Source organism: Macaca thibetana, chromosome 1, assembly GCF_024542745.1.
Source record: "Macaca thibetana thibetana isolate TM-01 chromosome 1, ASM2454274v1, whole genome shotgun sequence".
NCBI classification, from domain to species: Eukaryota; Metazoa; Chordata; class Mammalia; order Primates; family Cercopithecidae; genus Macaca; species Macaca thibetana.
This window is the reverse complement of record NC_065578.1, coordinates 203614045-203622381: the sequence shown is the minus strand read 5'-3', so window position 1 is coordinate 203622381 and position 8337 is coordinate 203614045.

The window sequence follows — 8337 nt, the reverse complement described above, 5'->3', positions numbered from 1 at the left end:
TTGCCTCAGGTTTTCCCACCTTTCTGGACTGAACCAACATACATCTTACACATATTGATTGAAGTCTCATGTCTCCCTAGAATGTATTAAAACCAAGCTGTGCCCCTAATACCTTGGGCACATGTCATCAGGACCGCCTGAGGTTGTGTCATGGGCATGCATCCTCAACCTTGGCAAAATAAACTTTCTGAATTAACTGAGACCTGTCTCAGATTTTCAGAGTTCATGATATCTTTATATTTTATGTTAGCCACATAATATATAAAGATATAATTTGTGACAATAACAATAATATAAAAAGGGATAGAGATATGTAGAAGAAGAGTTTTTTTTTTTTTTTTTTTTTTTCTATTGAAGCTAAATAGGTGTCAGTTCTAACCATATCACTATAAACTTAAGATGGTAAATATAATTCCCCTGGCAATCCCTGAGACCATGTTTAAAAAACATACACAGAACTCAGCAAGCAGGGGATCAAAATGGTGTGGAAAAAAATCAACTAACCACAAAGGAGGCAGTAATGGAGAAAATGAGAGTCACAAAAGGAATAAAACATGCAGAAAACAAATAGAAAAATAGCACAAGTGAGTTCTTCCTTAACTTCCTCAAAATTAAATGAATTAAACTCTCCAATCAAAAGGCAGAGTTTGAGAGAATAGATTTTTTTTAAAATGATCCAACTGTATGCTGTCTCCAAATGACTCACTTCAGATCCAAATAGACACAAATAAATGTAAAGTGAAAAGATGGAAAAATATATGCCATGCAAACAGTAACCAAAAGACAGCTGGAGCAGCTATAGGTATCAGGCAAATAAACATTAGCCAAAAACTGTCAAAAAAGACACAGAAGGGCATTATATATTGATTAAAGGTTTAACTCATCAAAAAGATTTAACATTTATAAACAGATATGTACCAAACAACAGAGCCCCAAAATATATGAAGCTAACACTGACAAAAGTAAAGGGAGAAATAGATAATTCTATAATGACAGCTGGAAACTTGAATATACAACTTTCAATAATGGATAAAACATCTGGACAAAAGATCAACAAGAAAATAGAGAGCATTAACAATAGTATAAACAAACTAGAAACAGACATATATAGAGTATTATACTAAACAAGAGCAAAATACACATTCTTCTCAAGTGCACATGGAAAATTCTCTAGGATGGACCATGTATTAGGTACAAAACAAGTCTCAATAAATTTAAAAGAATTGAAATAATAAAAAGTATGTTCTTTGACCACAACGGAATAAAGGTATAAACCAATAACCGAAAGAAAACTAGAAAATTCACAAATATGTGTAAATTAAACAACACACTTTTAAGCAACAAGGGGTCATAGACAAAATGACAAGGGAAATTAGAAAATATTTAGAAACAATTGAAAAGAAAAATACAGCATGCCAAAATGTATGGGATGCGGCAAAGGTGGTATTCGGAGGGAAATGTATAACAGGTAAACATTCACATTACAAAAGATGAAAAGTCTCAAATCAATAACCTAACTTTACACCTCAAGGAACTAGAAAAAGAGAATAAGGTAAATCTAAAACCAGCAAAAGGAAGAAAATAATGAAGATTAGAGCAGAGATAAACACAATAAAGAATAGAAAATCAATAGAGAGAATCAATGTAACTAAAAATTGATCTTTAAAAAGATCTATGAAATTGGCAAATCTTTAGCTACATTGACAAAAAAGGAAGAGGACACAAATAAGTAAAATTAGAAATAAAAGTGGGAGACATTATTACTGACCTTACAGAAGCAAAAAGAATTTAAACAAATGCTATAAACAGTTATGCGCCAGCAAATTAGATAATGTAAATGAAATGAACAAATTCCCAGAAACACACAAATTATCAAAACTGACTCAAGAAGAAATACAAAATCTGAACAGAATTATAACAAATGCAAATATTGAATCAATAATAAACCTCTCAACAAAGAAAAATTCAGGGACAGATGACTTCACTGGTGATTCTACCAAGGATGAACATCCATTCTTCTCAAACTCTTTCCAGAAATGAAAGGGGAGGGAACACTTCCTGATTCATTCTGTGAGGCTAGCATTAACCTGATACCAAAGTCAGGTTTCTTGTAATGAAAAGAAATCACAAAGAAAAGAAAACTACAAGGAAAAAAAAATTACAGATCAACATCCTTTGTAAAACAAAAGTACTAACAAATTGAATTCTGCGGCACATTAAACAGATTATTCACTACAACCAAGCAGTAGTTACTCCAGGAATGCAAGAGTGATTCAACACCACCACCAAAAGCAATGACAACAGCAATAACAACAACAAAAGAAACAATGTGCTACAACACATTAATAGAAGGAAGGGAGAAAAATGCATGATAATCTCGATTGATGCAGAAAAAGACATTTGACAAAATCTGACACCCTTTCTTCATAAAAATACTCAGAAAGCTAGAAATAGAAGGGACTTTCCCTATGAAAAACCTACAGATAATATCATATTCTATGGTTAAAGACTGAAATCTTTCCCCTTACGGTGAGGAACAAAACAAGAATGTCTGTTTTCACCACTGCTATACAACATTGCACTAAAAGCCCTATGCAGAGCAATTAAACATAAAAAAAGGCATCCAAATTAGAAAGAAATAAGTAAAACTATTTATTTCTTAGACAGGTTCTTACTCTGTCACTCAGGCCGGAGTGCAGTGGCACAATCATGGCTCACTGCATCCTCAACCTCCCAGGATCAAGTGATCCTCCCACTTTAACCTCCAGAGTAGTTAGGACCACAGGTGTGTGTCACCATGCCTGGCTAATTTCTTTCCCTTTTCTTTTTTGTAGAGACATTTTGGATGTTGTCCAGGCTGGTCTCAAACTTCTGGGCTCAAGCAATCCTCCCACCTCGACTTCCCAAAGTGCTAGGATTCCATGCATGAGCCACTGTGGCAGCCCAAATAAGTAAAACTATTTCTACCCACAGATTACATTATTCTATATATATGAAATTTCCCAAATAATCCACCAAAAAAAGCTAATGATGCTAATGAATGAATTCACTTATTAGCTGAAAGCTGAAAGGCACAACATCAACACACAAAAATCAGTAGTTTCTGTATAACAGTAATGAACTATCTAATAAAGAAATTAAGAAAAAATTCGATTTACAATAGCATCAAAAAGAATACAATACACAGAAATAAATTTATCCAAGGAAGTGAAAGACTCATACACTGCAAACGAGAAAACATTGCTTTAAAAAAATCAAAGGAGACCTAAATAAATGAAAATATTCCTATGATCATGGAAGACAATATTTTTAGGACATCAATACTACCCAAAGCAATCTATAGAGTGAGTATAATCCCTATCAAAATTGTAACTTCCCTTTTTTGTGGAAATGGAAAAGTTGAGCCTCAAATCCATATGGAATTTCAAGACTTGGAATATCCAAAACAATTTTGAAAAAGAGAAAAGCTGAAGGATTTATATTTCCTAATTATACAACTTTCTATAAAGCTACAGTAATCAAAAGTGTGGTATGGACATAATAATAAACATATATACAAAATGAATATAATTGAGGTTCCAAAATATTCATTTATCTATGGCCAATTGATTTTCAACAAGGGTGCCAAAACCATTCAATGGGGAAAAAGCTGTTTCTGCAACAAATGGTGCTTAGACCATACCCACATGTGAAAGAATGAATTTGAACTTCTTCACACCATGTGCAAATCTTAACTCAAAATGAATCAATGATCTAAATGTAAGAGCTAAAATCACAAAAATCTTAGAAGAAAACATAGGGTTAAGTCTTTGTAACTTTCGATTTGGCAATCTATTCTTAAGTATAATACCCAAAGCACAAGCTACAAAGGAGTTGGACTTCATAAAAATAAACAATTTTGTGCATATGTGGGCATAATCAAGAAAGTGAAAAGCCATTGTACAGAATGGGAGAAAATATTTGCAAATTACAGATCTCTTAAGAATTCATTACTGAGAGTGTATAAAGAACTCCTACAAGTCAACAGCAAAAGGAAAACCGCATTAAAAAATTGGCAATGAATTTAAATAGACATTTTTCTCAAGAAGACATACAAGTGGCCCATAAGTACAGTAAAAGATACTCAGCCTCATTAGTCATTAGAAGAAATGCAAATCAAAACCACAATGAGGTAGCACTCCACACTAACTAGAATTGCTAAAATCAAACAAAACACCTGTAATCCCGGTACTTTGGGAGGCCGAGGTGGGCGGATCACCTGAGGTTGAGAGTTCAAGACCAGCCTCACCAACATGGAGAAACCCCGTCTCTACTAAAAATACAAAAATTAGCCAGGCATGGTGGTGCATGCCTGTAATCCCAGCTACTCAGGAGGCTGAGGCAGGAGAATCGCTTGAACCCGGGAGATGGAGGTTGCGGTGAGCCAAGATCGTGCCATTGCACTCCAGCGTGGGCAACAAGAGCAAAACTCCATGTCAAAAAATAAATAAATAAATAAATAAAATAAAATAAAAAATAACTAACCAAAAGTGTTAATGAAGATGTAAAAAAATTGGAACCCTCATATGTTACTGGTGAGAATGTGAAACAGTGCAGCTGCTGTGGAAAACAGTTTGGTGGAGCCTCAAAGTTAAACACAGGGGGCCAGGAGCAGTGGTTCACACTTAAACACAGGGGGCCAGGCGCAGTGGTTCACACTTAAACACAGGGGGCCAGGAGCAGTGGTTCACACTTAAACACAGGGGGCCAGGCGCAGTGGTTCACACCTGTAATCCCAGCACTTTGGGAGGCCGAGGAGGGTGAATCACCTGAGGTCAGGAGTTCAAGACCAGCCTGACCAACATGGTGAAACCCCGTCTCTACTAAATACAGAAAATTAGCCAGGCGTGGTGGCGCATGCCTGTAATCCCAGCTACTTGAGAGGCTGAGGCAGGAGAATCGCTTGAACTCAAGAGGTGGCTGTTGCAGTGAGCCAAGATTGCGCCATTGCACTCCAGCCTGGGCAACAAGAGCGAAACTCTGCCTCTCTCTCTGTCTCTCTCTCTCTCTCTCTCTCTCTATATATATATATATATACCCTCAAAGAATTGACAACAGGTACTCAAACAAGTACATACACACATATGTTCATGACAGCACTATTCACAATAGCCAAAAAGTGGAAACAGCTCAAATATTCATCCATGGATGAATAAAGAAATTGTGGTATATACATACAGTGAAAAATTATTTGTCCATAAAATAAAATGAAGTACTGTACATGCTACCATGTGGATCAAACTTGAAAACACGCTAAGCCAAAGTAACCGCACACAAGAGGTCACGTATTCTATGAGTCTATTCATACGAAATATCCAAAATAGATAAACCCAAGGAGACAAAGTGCAGGCTGGCGGTTGCTAGGGATGAGACAGGAAGGAATTGGGAGAAACTGCTTATTATTTATGGGTTTTACTTTGGAGTTATGGAAATATTTGGAACTAAATAGAGATTTGACTGCAAAACATTGTGAATACATAAAATGCCACTGAATGGTTCACTTTAAAATGGCTAATTTTGTATGAATGTCACCTGAAAAAATTATTTTTTAAAAAAGAAAAATGCCACTCTTTTCAATAGCTTATTTTAAAATTAGTTGAACTTTTGTTTCTATCCAGTCTGCAAAAGGAAATAAATAATTTCACATTTAGCTGGCTAATGTTAACATCATCTATTAGCCAATGTGGACATTCTCTGGTTGCATTTGGGTAATATATTTTTCTTCATGTCATTGGGGACCTCAGTTAATAATTTTGATCACCAGATAAACCTAATTGTAGCTAAATCTGACAGCAGATGCCACAGCATATCTTTTCTTTGTTCCATAATTGGTTAGCTCTGGGTTAGGCACAGAGTAAGCATAATCTGGGAATATGTCTTAAAATAATTATCTAAAACCAGGACAATGCATTAACCATGTGCCTTTTCATTTCTCGTAAGTGTCATTTGTGAGCTTGGTGTTTCATCTGCTTGTATGTTCTCTATAAATTTCATGGAATAAAAGTATATGTTTACTACATGTTATCAACAGAGAGATACTCTGACTTTATTGCAACTAGTATGACCAAAAAATCGCAGAATGAGCTATGTGGGGAACCTTGATAGGTAAATGGATGCTCAAGCCTTTGGCATCTTGTCACCTGAGCCTGAACCCATGACCTGCTCTGTTGTGTGCATTGAGAGTTGAGTTAATGCCATTGGCAAGCAAGGCATTGAATTAGATCATCTCAAATGATAACTCTTTAATCTCTTTATGAAACAACTGGTCTTGTCTAACTGTTTCCTTATTAAATGTCATAATCAGATTCAAGATGGTGAAAAAATATTGACTTGGTAGCCAGGATGCTAAGTCTAAATTGTATTATTAATGAACTGCAAGTATTACATCAGGAGTCAAAAGGGTAGAGTTTACTCAGAAGGTGACAATGAACAAAAATGCTCAGCAAATTGCTTGAGCTTCTCAACTGGTGTTGGAATATCTGATAGTAGATAATAATAACAATAATAATTGGTTATTAAATTCTTACGGAGTACTAGACCCTGGATTAAATGATATATCTAGACTGATTTCATTTTTACAAGGAGAGAAACAAAAAGGTTAAAGATCTTATTTTTATTTGGCAGATCCATGATTCAAATCCAAGTTTCTGTGACTCTACAGTCTTTAAATGCTTACGTACGACCATGTTCCAGACCCTCTCAAACCATAACTTGGAATACTCTAAGTCTCCAGAGAGATCAGGTATGAAATGGAGTGAGACTGTCTTTCTTGCTAATTTCAATTTGATTTAATCAAAGATAGGAACTAAATGGGTAATTTATGCAACTAGCTAGAACTTTTAAAACATAGTTGTGCTTAATGATAGGGATACATTGTGAGAAATGCATCCTTAGGTGATTTAGTGGTTGTGAAAACGTCACAGAGCGTACTTAGACACACCTACACGGTATAGCTCACTCCACACCTAGGCTATACGGTATAGTCTGTTGCTCTCAGGCTACAAATCTGTAAGTGTGCCTATACTCAATACGGCAGGTAGCTGTATCACAGTAGTAAGTAATTTTGTATCTCAACATATATAAACATAGAAAAGGTATACAATAAGTATAAAAAATAAAGTATGTGTACAAAATAAAAAATGGTCACCTGTGTAGGGCAATTACAGCTTGCAGGTCTGGAAGTTGCTCTGGGTGAGTCAGTGAGTGGGTAGTGAGTGAATATGAAGGTCTAGGACATTACTGCACACTACTGTAGACTTTATAAACACTGTACACTTAGGCTACACTACATTTACTTAAAAAATAAAGCAATTGCACTACAAGGTTGCAACAGCTACATCACTAGGCAATGGGAGTTTTTCAGCTCAATTATTGTCTTATGGGACCATCTGTACACGTGGCCCATCATTGGCTGAAACGTTATGCGGCACATGACTGTATCTCACCAAGCTCCTGACAAGTTATAGACAAAGAAAAAAACAAAATCCTTCACTTATACTGGTAATTGAGCCTCATGTTCACCAAGTGTTTAGTTTTTAAATGTCGATGGGCTGCATTTTTACGCCATAACGGGCCAGTTTGGGATATACATTAATGATTCATTGGCTCTACAATACCTCAGTGGGTTGAAAGAAGAGAGGCTCACTTGAGCTTTGTTTTTTTTTATATATATAATTTCAAGGTTTAGAACCAGGGAGTACATGGGCAGGTTTGTTATGAGGGTATATTGCATGACACTGAGGTTTGGGGTATGAATGATCCTGTAACCCAGGTAATGAGCATAGTACCCAGTAGGTGGTTTTTAGATCCTTACCTCTCTCACTGTCTCTCCGCCTTAGCAGTCCTCAGTGTCTGTTGTTCCTGTCTTTATGTTTATGTGTACCCAGTGCCTAGCTCCAACTAATAAGAGAGCACATACAGTATTTGGTTTACTGTTTCTGCATGAATTTGCTTAGGATAATGGTCTCCACCTGCATCCATGTTGCCGCAAAGGACATGATTTCATTCTTTTTATGGCTGCATAGTATTCCATGGTGTATATGTACTATATTTTCTTTTATACCCAAAGGAAAATAAATTGCTCTACCAAAAAGACCCATGATCTCATATGTTCATCACAGCACTAGTCACAATAGCCAAGTCATGGAATCAACCTAGATACAGCCTAAGAGCATCTTACTCCCTGGCCCAATTCATGCCAGATAAAGAACAACTTTAACATTAACATATGACTCCAGCATTTCTGCTATGAAAGCCATTGAGTGAGGGATCTAATTCTCAATTCACTTCAACTCAATT